Genomic DNA, 15,450 nt, shown 5'->3' with positions numbered 1-15,450 from the left:
CTCTCTCAACCAGTTTAAGATAAAAACTAAACACTACCTAATAAATTCCCTGTAACCTACCTTACCCCTCTATCGTCAACCCATGTCTGTTTTTTTAAACAACGCTGTTTGTCGACCTAATTGTATTTGTGCTGCTTTTTCTGCCATGTTCCCCCCTTTTTTATTTTTATTTGTTCTCAACACAATTTATACTTTAATCTCAATTAGTATTAAGTTTTAGTCTTTAATGTTTTTCCTGCCCAAAACGCTTTGCGTAATAGTGGCTTTAGGCATTGTATGTACTAGCTCTATCTATAAATCTATCAATTTTTGTAAAGCCTCTTGTATGTATTTACTTTACCTGAATAAACATTTATTTATATTTATTTATTTTAAAGCGAAAATAATAATAACAAGAAAGGAAATATAATTATGTAACAAACAAAAAGAAAAGCACAATGGCAAAACATGACAAAGAGCACAAACCCAGGTTGGGTCACGCAAACAGCCTGAAGGGCACTCAACACGACACAAACAAACGCATAAACAGCACCAAAAAACATAGAACCACAAAAACATAACATAAGAACATGACATCCACAACCAAACACAACACACACTAACCAAACCCCGGACCACACAGGAACTGGACACACACATACCGGGGTACGCAGGAACCAGGTAACAAACCCGCCCCACCCACACACACACACACGCGACCCGCACCCCACAACCATGCACACAAATGGAAACAACCCACAACACACAATATACAAAGGAATCATGGGCGAGGAATACATATCTCAGAGACAGGAACATATTTCTCAGGGAACGAATCCCAAGGATACTTTCACTTAAAGGCCTCCCAAATCAAATATTCCAAGTCGGTAGGGGGACGATCTCCCTGCCGCCGTGGGCCCTGCATAAACTCAGGAATCACCAGATCAGGCGGAAACGGCCACGCCTGAAGCTCACCGATGCAAGTCGCATAACGAGACTGGGGAGCGCAAACCACGTCCTTCGAGGAAGCAGAAGACACCGAAGAAGCGTACGAGGGCTGCCGAGACGGCCGCGTCGCCGTACACACAGGAGCAGGGGACGGTCGACGAGATGGTAACACCTCCACCGAGACCGCAGGAGACACTGAAGAGACGGCCGGAGACGGAAGAGGCATCGAGACCGCCGCCGATGAAATGGGGAACGAGGAAGGGGTTACAGAAACCCCAGAGCGAGCAGCCTTTTTCAACACCACCACCAGGCCACCTCGCTCACCACGAACCTCAGCAGGGGGAACCACCTCCCACGAAGAACTGGAGCCATCCAACGCAGGCGACGCACCCGAAGCAGGATCTGCAGACACCATACCAGAAGTAGAGGCCAAAATACCGGCACCGGCATCCGCAGGCAAATGCACTTCCACCACCGACGTAGTATGCAACGCAACCGGAGCCACCCCGCCGTCGCCGGAAGATCCACAATCGTCGAAATCGCCAACATCAGCCCATGCAGAAGAAGAACGCCGGAAACGCTTAGGCTCTGGCCGCACATCATCAGACCCGGAGGCTGACTCAGAGACACATGCAACACAAGCCAGGCGAACCGATACACATCATAGAATGGCAGCATCCTCAACCACATGGGGCACCAGGCCAGACACAGGAGTAAGCGCCAGATCCACCCCAGCACCCAGCACAGCCGGAACAGACGGCGAGGGTGCAGGGACAGGGTCAGACGCAGCAGAGGAAGAACTGGAAAGCGAGGGATTCGAGCAGAAGGCAGTTGGAAGAACCCCAGGGACACCAGTCAGAGCAGGACGATCACCAGGCAATGACACAACCTCCGGAGGAGAGGCGACAACAACAGGGGGCGCAACACGCAGCACAACAGTCGACACAGGGGGCACATCCGCGGCTATAGAGACGTCCACATCCACCGAAGCCTCCTCCACAGGAAGAGGCTGAAAATCCCCCTCGCAGAAGAGGTTCACGGGTGCAACGGCAGGTGCAGAACAGTCAGCAACCTGATGGCCCAAGAGGCCACAACGATAACACGTCCGAGGCTGGCGGGCGTAAAACACCCGAATGTTGTATCCCATAAGTCGCACAAAGGACAGAATGTCTGCTCGGAGCTGCATGCCCAGGGTGCGAATGTTAGTCCTCACACCCTTGAGCGGACTGGAAGATATCATGTGCAACCGCACACTAACTACGGCACCAAAACGGCCGAAGTACCGCCGTAGCAGACCCTCCGGAAACTCCAAGGGCGCCCCATGTACACTGACGTAAGTGAGGGCACCACTCCGATCAGAGAGGGTCACAGTGCCTGCATCATCCGGCAAGGGTAAGGTCCGCCCCTTGTATCGACGGAGAAATTCCTGATACGCCAACTCCTCCGTAAACTTCATGATCGCCCGACGTGCTGTTACCAACTCGACTCCATAAATGTCCATCACAGGGACAGAAAGCAAATCCCACACCAGCACTACCTCCGGGTACCCAGCCCGTACAGAAAATTCAAAGCCCACAGACTGAGCCCGCACTACAGGGTGAAGAGGAACCCCCATCGTGAACTCCACGTCAGCACAGGAGGGCAGAGACACACACGCCACACACGCCCCCAACCGGCCAAACTGGCAAACAACCACCAACAGCCGGAGAGTTCAGGCAACACGTCTGCACCCACCGGAGCTAGGGAGCAACTCCCGCTGAATGTAATGGACTTGAGTCGAGGACGGGTTGACTATTGATGAGGAGCAGGTCATGCTTTCAGCTTCTACATGCCTTGGCTGCAGCAATTAGTGCAGTCTTCAGGGCGGCGAATCTGTTTGCAGTTAGTGGTACCATAACTGTTACGTTTAGGCAGGAAGAGAAAGAATCTTCGTCCACTTAGGGTTTATTCTCAACAGCAACAACAATGACGTCACAGGTATACATTACATAACTTACTATTTACTAGGTTATAAACAAAAGAGCAACTGCTCAAAACATGCTATACTTAACGTCAGTAGTTCTTAATCCTAACATTCCTCCCCTTTTAATTAAACTCTACCCTTACAGGTTAAGTCTATCAGGCGGTCGTATGACTCTTCCTGATTTTCTCAACTGGGATCCAGACCTGTTACTTCTGGGGAACCTTCGTCTGAACTACTAACTGCAGAGTCCATAGGGTTAACTGTATCCCCATTACCCTCTGTTGCCCCATGCTCTGCCTCCCTGTCTCCTGTAGGTGCTGCTACCCCTTCATTATTAGAATGGGTATCACTAGTTGCTCCACCCCACCTGAAGGGTCTTCAAAACTCCCAGTGAACCTTGGCATGAGTTGATCTGCATGTCTTTTTCAATTAACGTTCCCAAAACTCTGCACTTGCACGGTGAAATTCCTGCGTCCCAAGATTTCCCTAATTTTTCCTTCTACTCAAGGCTTACTAATTCCAAAATTCCTTGCATATACAGCATCCCCCTCGTTAAACAAAAATTTCTCTCCCTGAGCCAACTGACTGGCCAAGCTTGTTACCGATTTCTCTTTATCTGGATCTGTCTTTACTGCTTCCATGTGCACTTTAAAATGCCTATTAAGCAGTAATCCAGAAGGAGATTTACCAGTAGTAGAATGAACAGTTTTTTTTTACTATAAAAAAATCAACAAAACCTTGTATTAATAGTACCTTCCATAAAATGCTTTAATCCTTCTCTCACGGATCTCACTGCTCTCTCCGCCAGAGCATTTGAAGAAGGATTATAGGGGGCAGGTGTTACATGTTTAATACCATTTTTTCTAGAAAAAAATCCTCCATTTCCCCAGAAACAAAATAAGAAGCCATGTCTGACACAGCCATGTCTGGCAATCCAAAATTACGAAATGTTTTCCTTAGCATTTCACAAGTTACAGACGATGTGGTGGAATTACACACATGAACATCCAGAAATTTTGTGTTTGAATCAACCACCACCAAGTAATATTTGTTATCCATAGATCCAGCATAATCTATATGAAGTCTAGACCAGGGTTTCCCAGTGCATGTCCAGGAAAGTACTGGGGCCTGTGGTTTCTGATAATTCTTAAAGCAAATGTGACAATTCTTAGTTACCTCAGCAATATCCTGGTCTATTTTCGGCCACCAAACCCAACTTCTAGCTTCTGCTTTTATAGCATTTATGTCATTATGGCCTACAAACAGTTGTTCCAAAATCTTACATCTCAGTTCCCCAGGCACCACCACTCTATTCCTATACAAGAGTACATCCTGGTGAATACTAAGGCCTTTACTGCAGTATACTCTGAATATAATAGACTATCATTCCAACCATATTTGACATACTTCATCAACAGATTTAATTTGGAATCTCTACTAGTTGCCTTCCTAATAGTCTGGAATGAAATATCCTCAAAAGACATAGATTCCACCAGGTTAATAAATGCCACTAGAATACTGGAATTCAATTCTTCTGTCACAGGCAATCTACTTAATGCATCAGCTACTACATTATCCTTGCCTGGCTTAAACTCTAAATCATACTCAATCTGCGAGAGTAGCATTGCCCATCTTTGAATTCTACCATTAGCATTAACTGGAATGTGTTTACCTCTGCCAAACAATCCTAGCAGGGGTTTATGGTCTGTTCTAGCAAGAAATTTCCTACCAGCTGAAAATACCTCAGCTTTTTTACAGCATATACCAAATCTAAGGCTTCTTTGTCTAACTGAGAATAGCTCTATTTTACATGGAGATAATTTCTTGCTAACGAAATATACTACTTTATCCTGACCATCTACTTCTTGTAATAATGCACAACCCACTCATACTGGGGAAACATCTACCTTCAGTTTTAAAGGGAGTCTACCAGTAAAATTAGTGAGCACCGGGGAATTTATCAATTCCAGCATAATATTCCTGAAGGCCTTCTCCTCTCTTGCTGTCCACTTAAATCTAGCCTTTTTTTCAACAATTCATACAAGGGCGCTAATTTTGTTGAAAAGTTCTTAACGAACCTCAAAAATATGTTACCATCCCCACAAAAGACTGTACTTCCTCAACTGATGTTGGGGCTGGGGCATCTACTATAGCAGCTACATTTTTGTGAGAAGGAGTAAAACCCTTTACTGAAATATGGTACCCCAGGTATTCAATGGCCTTGGTCTTCAATGTTGTTTTACACTTATTAATCTTCACATTGTGCTCTTGCAAAATATTCAAAACCTGTTTTAATCTAGCATCATGCACTTCCTCATTCTCCCAGCATACAATAATGTCATCTAAAAAGCTAGCCACCCCCTCAATGTTTACTAACAATTGGAACATGAAACTCTAAATAATTGCTGGAGACGAGGAGAGTCCAAAAGGAAGTCTCAAGTTTTTTATACTTAAATAACCCCTTGTGGGTATTAATCACTAACAATTTCTGGCTCTCATCCTCTACAGGAATTTGCATTTTTTTTCCAATTTATTATTTTTATTATGCACCCCATACCCATCCCGTGGGCGGTGGTGTAAAGGATTACAGAGGCACATAATCGGTTCAGGAACTGAACCCTCTAGTTCGTGCAAGTAGGCAACTTTCAGATCAATCTTAGAAAAGATTTCCCCCTTGCAGACCACTGACAACAACAACTCATCTATCTTAGGTTAAGGGTACTTCTCACAATGAATGCGGTTATTTAATTCTTTAACATCTGCACAGATTCTCATGGATTTTCGGTCTACCTTCAACACTGGTACAATTGGGGCTGCCACTCACTATGTGTAATTGGTTCTAAGATGCCTTCTGTCACATGCCTTCCCATGGCTGATTCTACCAGTTGCTTGTAATGTAACGGAACTTTTCTTGCACGAAAAAATTTAGGTGAAGCCCCACTTTTCAGGTGAATTTTTGCCACCATGCTATTAATTGGTTTATCTGCCTCCACTGAATATTTTTCCAACATATCTTTGGCACTTTTAATTGTTTTAACTATCGACAATTCATCCAGGGCCGCAAAGAAAATTCCCACCTTTTCCATGAGATCCTTACCACATAGGCTAGGATTTGGTGAATCCACTACACAAAAATCATGGACAATTTCTTTTCCATTATAGCCTACTTTTGCCGACACATTGCCATAGACCTTAATTGGTATATTATGGTATGCACCTAATGATTTTCTACCGGGTTTTACATATAAATTTTGACACTAGCTCTCCACATATGTCAGTTGCTTAATTTAGAACCTGTACTTGAGGTCGATCTCGAACCCATTGTTGATGTGATGACTTATATTGAATTTTGTAACTAGCTCATCAAGATTGTAACTTGCATAGCTAAATGAATTGTGGAGTTCAGTCCCTGAGCCCATTATGTGCCTCTGTAACCCTTTCCACTACCGCCAACAAGATGGGTATAGGGTGCATAATAAATGAAATAAACTAACTAATAAATAAATAAATAAATAATTTTTTATTCTGGTAAGGTACATACATACAAGATAAGATACAAAAGTTGATGGATTTATAGATAGGGCTAGTACATACAATGCCTAAGCCACTATTACGCAAAGCGTTTCGGGCAGGAAAAACACTAAGACTAAAACTTAATACTAATTGAGATTAAAGTATAAACTGTGTTCAGAAAAAGTAAGAAAAGAATGGAAAAAGGGGGGGGGGAAACATGGCAGAAAAAAAAAAAATACAATTTGGTCAACAAACAGCATTGTTTAAAATAGAAGACATGGGTTGACATTTTGGAGGTGAGGTAGGTTACATTGAGTTAATTAGGTGGTACTTAGTTTTTATCTTAAACTGGTTGGGAGAGGTACAGTCTTTAACATAATTGGGAAGGTCATTCCACATTCGAGGTCCCTTGATTTGTAAAGCATTTCTAGTTTGACTAAGTCATACTCTTGGAATATCAGATAGGAATTTGTTTCTGGTGTGGTGCTCATGGGATCTGTTACAACCTTCTAGGAAGCTTTTAAGGTCAGGACTGACATTACAGTTCAGCATTTTATATATATAAAATACACATGAGAGGATGTACAGGGACTTAATATCTAACATATTCAGAGATTTGAGTAAGGGTACCGAGTGATGTCTGGGGCCAGAGTGAGATATTGTCCTAATAGCAGCTTTGTGTTGAGTAATTAGAGGACGTAAATGATTTTGGGTAGTAGAACCCCAAGCACAAATACCGTAGTTGAGATAAGGATAGATGAGAGAATAATAGAGTCTCACCAGGGCATGGCGGGGTACATAATATCTGATCTTAGAAAGAATGCCAACAGTTTTCGAAACTTTTTTTTATACATTTAGAATGTGTCCCTGGAAATTCAGCTTTAAGTCAATGAGAACGCCAAGGAATTTGCCATCTACTTTGTTACAAATCCTGAGATTTATTTGATTTGAGGATTTATTGCCAAACAAAATATAGAAAGTTTTGTCAATATTGAGAGTGAGTTTGTTGGCAGTTAGCTAGTGATGGACTTTATGTATTCTGTTTGGCAATAAATCCTTTAATCAAATAAATCTCAGAATAAACAATACCCAAATTTGTAACAAAACAGATGGCAAATTCCTTGGCGTTCTCATTGACCACAAGCTGAATTTCCAGGGACACATTCTAAATATATCAAAAAAAGTTTCAAAAGCTGTTGGCATTTTTTCTAAGATCAGATATTATGTACCCGGCTCCTGCCCTGGTGATGCTCTATTACTCCCTCATCTATCCATATCTCAACTATGGTATTTGTGCTTGGGGTTCTACTACCCAAAATCATTTACGTCCTCTAATTACTCAACACAAAGCTGGAATTAGGACAATATCCAACTCAAGTCCGACATCACTCGGTACCCCTACTCAAATCTCTGAATATGTTAGACATTAAGTCACTGCACATTCTCTCATGTGTATTATACATATATAAAACGCTGAACTTTAATGCCAATCCTGACAAAAGCTTCACTGAAGGTTGTAACAGAATCCATGAGCACCACACCAGAAACAAATACAGTTTTGATATTGCAAGAGTACGACTTAATCAAACTAGAAATGCTCTAAAAATCTAGACACCCAGAATGTGGAATGACCTTCCCAATCATGTTAAAGACTGTACCTCTCTCAACCAATTTAAAATAAAAACGTAGCACTACCTAATAAATTTCCTGTAATCTACCTTACCCCTATATTGTCAACCCATGTCTGTTTTTTTTAAACACCGCTGTTTGTCGACCTAATTATATTTGTGCTGCTTTTTCAGCCATGTTCCCCCCTTTCTTATTTTTATTTGTTCTCAACACATTTTATACTTTAAACTCAATTAGTATTAAGTTTTAGTCTTTATTGTTTTTCCTGCCCGAAACGCTTTGCGTAATAGTGGCTTTAGGCATTGTATGTACTAGCTCTATCTATAAACCTATCATTTTTTGTAAAAATCTCTTGTATGTATGTACCTTACCTGAATAAACATTTATTTATTATTAATTTATTATTTATTTTTATTATTATTTAGCTCAGTATTCACTGTGACATTTAGAGCAAGGGGATCAGGACTGGAGTAAATGAAGGTCGTATCGTCAGCAAATAGAATTGATTTGAGATGTTGGGAGGCATTTGGAAGGTCATTAATGTAGATGAGAAAGAGGAGAGGGCCAAGTATGCTGCCCTGAGGAACACCAGTATTGATGGGTAGGATGGGAGAAATTGAATTATTCACAGAAACATACTGGAGCCTGTCAGTAAGGTAAGACTTAATGTACTGCAAGGAGTGACCTTTGACTCCATAATGTTGTAATTTAAGAAGAAGGCTTTGGTGGTTAACAGTGTCAAAAGCCTTACGCAGGTCTACAAATAACTCAACAGGGAACTCATTTTTATCAAGAGCTGTATGTATCAAGTTAATTATACTAATAAGTGCATCGTTAGTGCTTTTTGGGGGTCTGAAGCCATATTGACAGGAGCTAAGTATATTGTGTTAGGCTAGATAAGAGTAAAGCTGCTTGTAGATTAGTTTTTCAATTATTTTTGACAAGTTAGGCAGAATTGATATAGGTCTGAAGTTGTTAACATCAGTGGGATCACCACATTTGTGGACAGGGGTTACTCTCGCTTTTTTTAGAATATCTGTTAGCTCAATTACTATTAAGTTTCAGTCTAAGTGCTTTTTTTTCTCCCTCGCCTTATTTATTAATTATTTATTTATTTCTATACAAGAAGTTACATTGGGGGTTAACAGAGAATATAGAAAATATGTTAGTTTAGTTCATTTATTATGCACCCCATACCCATCTTGTGGGCGGTAGTGGAAAGGGTTACAGAGGCACATAATGGGCTCAGGGACTGAACCCCACAATTCATTTAGCTAAGCAAGTTACAATCTTGATGAGCTAGTTACAAAATTCAATGTAAGTCGTCACATCAACAATTAATGGGTTCGAGATCGACCTCAAGTACAGGTTCTAAATTAAGCAACTGACATATGTGGAGAGCTAGTGTCACAATTTATATGTTCCCAAAGATGGACTTTATTTAGCTCAGTATTTACTGAGGCATTTAGAGCAAGGGGGGTCAGGACTGGAGTAAATGAAGGTTGTGTCGTCAGCAAATAGAATTGGTTTGAGATGTTGGGAGGCATTTGGAAGGTCATTAATGTAAATGAGAATGAAGAGAGGGCCAAGTATGCTGCCCTGAGGAACACCAATGTTGATGGGTAGGGTGGGAGAAATTGAATTATTCACAGAAACATACTGGAGCCTGTCAGTTAGGTAAGACTTGAGGTATTGTAGGGAGTGTCCTCTGACTCCATAATGATGTGATTTAAGAAGAAGGTTTTGGTGTTTGACAGTGTCAAAAACCTTACGCAGGTCCACAAATAACCCAACGGGAAACTCATTTTTATCAAGAGCTACATGAAACAAGTTAATCATGCTAATAAGTGCATCGTTAGTGCTGTTTTTTTTGGGTCTGAAGCCATATTGGCAAGAGCTAAGTATATTGTGTTTGGCTAGATAAGAGTAAGGCTGCTTGTAGATTAGTTTTCAAATATTTTTGACAAGTTAGGCAGGATTGATATAGGTCTGTAGATGTTAACACCTGTGAGACCACCACATTTGTGAACAGATCGACCGCAAATACAGGTTCTAAATTAAGCAACTGACATATGTGGAGAGCTAGTGTCACAATTTATGTTTGTTCTGCACACCGCCCCCCATCCAGTGGGCAGCGGTGGATAGGTTACAATCACTTAGTTACTACCTACAGTTAGCAAACTGGTGATATTTGGCTAAAATTTCTGGAAGCAGATCATTTTCAATGAAATATTTACACATCGCTGGAACATTGGTTATAGAATTGTCTCTAAATTCACGTATCTTTTCGCACTCCATTACATAGTGACGGAGGGTGTGCGAATAATTTTGTTGACACAGTTTACATTTGGTCAGGTCTACATCAGCAGATAATGAGAATTCTCAGAGATACTTGTAAATAAAATGTTTATTCAGGTAAGGTACATACATACAAGAGATTTTACATAAATTGATCGATTTATAGATAGAGCTAGTACATACAATGCCTAAAGCCACTATTACGCAAAGCGTTTCGGGCAGGAAAAACATTAAAGACTAAAAACTTAATACTGATTGAGTATAAAGAATAAAATGTGTTGAGAACAAATAAAAATAAGGATAAAAAAGGGGGGAACATGACTGAAAAAGCAGCACAAATACAATTAGGTCGACAAACCGCGTTGTTTAAAAAAACAGACATGGGTTGACAATAGAGGGGTAATTAAAGGTAGGTTACAGGGAATTTATTAGGTAGTGCTTCGTTTTTAACTTAAACTGGTTGAGAGAGGTACAGTCTTTAACATGATAGGGAAGGTCATTCCACATTCTGGGTCCTTTGATTTGTAGAGCATTTCTAGTTTGATTAAGTCGTACTCTTGGAATATCAAAACTGAATTTATTTCTGGTGTGGTGCTCATGGGATCTGTTACAACCTTCAATGAAGCTTTTGAGGTCAGGATTGGCATTACAGTTCAGCATTTTATATATGTATAATTCACATGAGAGAATGTGCAGTGACTTAATATCTAACATATTCAGAGATTTGAGTAGGGGTACCGAGTGATGTCTGGGGCCAGAGTTGGATATTGTCCTAATAGCAGCTTTGTGTTGAGTAATTAGAGGACGTAAATGATTTTGGGTAGTAGAACCCCAAGCACAAATACCATAGTTGAGATATGGATAGATGAGGGAGTAATAGAGCTTCACCAGGGCATGGCGGGGTACATAATATCTGATCTTAGAAAGAATGCCAACAGTTTTTGAAACTTTTTCTGGTATATTTAGAATGTGTCCTTGGAAATTCAGCATGTGGTCAATGAGAACGCCAAGGAATTTGCCTTCTAATTTGTTACAAATTTGGGTATTGTTTATTCTGAGATTTATTTGATTAGAGGATTTATGGCCAAACAGAATATAGAAAGTTTTGTCAATGTTAAGGGTGAGTTTGTTGGCCGTTAGCCAAAGATGGACTTTATTTAGCTCAGTATTTACTGTGGCATTTAGAGCAAGGGGTTCAGGACTGGAGTAAATGAAGGTTGTGTCGTCAGCAAATAGAATTGGTTTGAGGTATTGGGAGGCATTTGGAAGGTCATTAATGTAAATGAGAAAGAGGAGAGGGCCAAGTATGCTGCCCTGAGGAACACCGATGTTGATGGGTAGGGTGGGAGAAATTGAATTATTCACAGAAACATACTGGAGCCTGTCAGTAAGATAAGATTTGAGGTATTGCAGGGAGTGTCCTCTGACTCCATAATGATGTAATTTAAGAAGAAGGTTTTGGTGGTTGACAGTGTCAAAAGCCTTACGCAGGTCCACAAATAACCCAACAGGGAACTCATTTTTATCAAGAGCTGCATGAATCAAGTTAATCATACTAATAAGTGCATCGTTAGTGTTTTTTTTGGGTCTGAAGCCATATTGACAAGAGCTAAGTATATTGTATTTGGCTAAATAAGAGTAAAGCTGCTTGTAGATTAGTTTTTCAAATATTTTTGACAAGTTAGGCAGGATTGATATAGGTCTGTAGTTGTTAACATCTGTGAGATCACCACATTTGTGGACTGGGGTTACTCTCGCTTTTTTTTTTAGCATATCTGGAAAGGTTTGGAGTTCAAGTGACTTGTTGAAGAGCAATGCAATAGCAGGGGCTAAAGATCTGGAGGCTTTTTTGTAAATTAAAGTTGGTATCTCCTCAAGGGCACTAGACTTGGTTTTAAGGGAAAGGATTATCTCATTACTCCAAACTCCAAACCAATGGCTTTAGGCATTGTATGTACTAGCTCTACCTATAAGTCAAACAATCCTTGTAAATATTTATTGTATGTATGTACCTTACCTAAATAAAATTGTATTGTATTGTATTGTATTAACGTCAGTGGAATTAGTGGGCTTTAGGTACAGAGACTGTGGATAGTTACTTACTGATGTAAGATAGTCTTTAACATCAGTACTGGAAGATGGAATATCATTTGCAAGGGATGACCCAATGGAAGAGAAGAACCTATTGAACTCAATAGCAGAATCAGAGGCTGAAAGCTGACCAACGTTTTTGGAAAGGAGTGTTGGTTTGTTATTTAAAATCTTCTTAGATCCCAATATTTGTGAAATTGTGCTCCAAGTTTTTTTAATGTTGCTCTTTATTTGGGTAAATTTATCCTCGTAGTATTTAGTTTGGCTCGTCAAATTATTTTAGATAGCAATAACGAGTAATTCTTTGAGAATTCTTTGGAGAGACGGTTCCTAACCTATACTTCTTCTCAAGGTCATGTTTTTTATTAATGGATTTTAGTATTCCCTTTGTAAGCCAAGGATTGTTAAGCCTTTTGGTTGTGACTTGTTTCGTAAGCGTAGGACAGTGGGTGTTATAAAGGCTGAGAGTTTTTTGAAGAAAAGATTGCACTGCTAAGTTGATGTCCCCTATGTTACCTAACTCGGACTCCCAGTTGACATTATCAGCAGCAGTTATAAAATTGTCTATAGCAGTTTCATTGTGCAGCCTAAAGCTTAACTCCCTTGTCTCTAGAGGTGGTTTGTTAATGTTTGTTAAGAGAAATGTGGGGTAATGGTCTGTAGTGCTATCGGTGATTATACCTGAAGTAAGCGGAAAGGTTATGTTGGTCCAGATGTGATCTAGAGTCGTGGCAGTACTATCAGTGATTCTAGTAGGTCTAGTGATTAACCGAGTCTAAGCCGAGCAGCAGTAACATCTAGAAGTCTGCTGATTTTATTGGATGATCCATAGATGTGTGGCTCCTCTTATTTATTTATTTATTTATTTATTTATTTATATATTATACAAGAAGGTACATTGGGTTTGTGAGAAGTTAGTTTAGTTTAGTTCATTTATTATGCACCCCATACCCATCTTGTGGGCGGTAGTGGAAAGGGTTACCGTGGCACATAATGGGCTCAGGGACTGAACCCCACAATTCATTTAGCTAAGCAAGTTACAATCTTGATGAGCTAGTTACAAAATTCAATATAAGTCATCACATCAACAATGGGTTCGAGATCGACCTCAAGTACAGGTTCTAAATTAAGCAACTGACATATGTGGAGAGCTAGTGTCACAATTTATGTTTGTTCTGCACACCGCCCCCCATCCAGTGGGCAGCGGTGGATAGGTTACAATCACTTAGTTACTACCTACAGTTAGCAAACTGGTGATATTTGGCTAAAATTTCTGGTAGCAGATCATTTTGAATGAAATATTGACACATCGCTGGAACATTGGTTATAGAATTGTCTCTAAATTCACGTATCTTTTCGCACTCCATCACATAGTGACGGAGGGTGTGCGAATAATTTTGTTGACACAGTTTACATTTGGTCAGGTCTACATCAGCAGATAATGAGAATTCCCAGAGATACTTGTAACCGAGTCTAAGCCGAGCAGTATAATAATAACAATAATAATAATAATTTTTATTTAGGCAAAGGTACATACATAAAGAGATTTTACAAAGTTTGTTGGCTTTATAGATAAGAGCTAGTACATACAATGCCTAAAGCCACTATTACGCAAAGCGTTTCGGGCAGGAAAAAACACTACTGACTAAAGCTTAAAACTAATGGGTAAAAAGAAAAAAAATGCGTTGAGTACAAATAAAAATAGAGGTAAAAGAGGGGGGAACATTGTTGAAAAAACAGCACAAATACAATTACAAATTATTACAGAAAATTACATTAAAACAGCGTTGATTTGTAAAACAAAATAAAAACAAAAAACATACATGGGTTGACAATAGAGAGGTAAGGTAGGTTACAGGGAATTTATTAGGTATAGCTTCGTTTTTAACTTAAACTGGTTGAGAGAGGTACTGTCTTTAACATGGTTGGGAAGGTCATTTCACATCCTGGGCTCCTTGATTTGTAGAGCATTTCTGGTTTGATTAAGTCGTACTCTAGGAATATCAAAACTGTATTTATTTCTGGTGTGGTGCTCATGGGTTCTGTTACAACCTTCTATGAAGCTTTTGAGATCAGGATTGGCATTACAATTTAGCGTTTTGTATATGTATAGTACACATGAGAGAATGTGCAGTGACTTAATGTCTAACATATTCAGGGATTTGAATAGGGGTACCGAGTGATGTCTGGGGCCAGAATTGGATATTGTCCTAATAGCAGCTTTGTGTTGAGTAATTAGAGGACGTAAGTGATTTTGGGTAGTAGAGCCCCAAGCACAAATACCATAGTTGAGATATGGATAGATAAGGGAGTAATAGAGAGTCACCAGGGCAGGGCGTGGTACATAATATCTGATCTTAGAAAGAATGCCCACAGTTTTTGAAACTTTTTTTGATATGTTTAGAATGTGTCCCTGGAAATAGTAACATCTAGAAGTCTGATGATTTTATTGGATGATCCATAGATGTGTGGCTCCTCTTGCATGATAGTATGATGATAGATGGAATTACTGGTGTCAGTTTCACTTTGCTTCAGATCTACAAGATCTTGTTGGAGTTCTCGGTGTACTGCTGCTCTCAGATTGCTCATTGACAATCCAAGGTTACTCTCAACGGCTCCTTTAAAGGCAGATTCTTTGACTAACTTATCAGCTCTATCATGCATTCGGAGGCCAATATGAGATGGAGACCACATGAAATGGACTCTGTTACCATCCTTAATAATTTTGTTGTATTTGTGTCTAGCTTCGGACACGAGCATGTTACAGTTGTGTCTTAAAGAGTTGAGAGCATTTAAGGATGATAAGGAGTCACTTACAATTAATGTATCAAGTTTGGAGACTTGTACACATTTCAGTGCAAGGATCAAGGCAAACAGTTCGGTCTGAAGGCTGTGAATTAACATTCTTGTTAAGCCACTAGCACGCATAACATTTCGGGCAAAGCCCGAAACGCTATGCGTACTAGTGGCTTTAGGCATTGTATGTACTATCTCTATCTTTAAATCCAACATTATGTATGTAACTCAAT

This window comes from Procambarus clarkii, chromosome 28 (assembly GCF_040958095.1).
Source record: "Procambarus clarkii isolate CNS0578487 chromosome 28, FALCON_Pclarkii_2.0, whole genome shotgun sequence".
In the NCBI taxonomy this organism is placed as follows: Eukaryota; Metazoa; Arthropoda; class Malacostraca; order Decapoda; family Cambaridae; genus Procambarus; species Procambarus clarkii.
The sequence above is the reverse complement of the archived record's forward strand: the minus strand, read 5'-3'. Positions refer to the sequence as shown.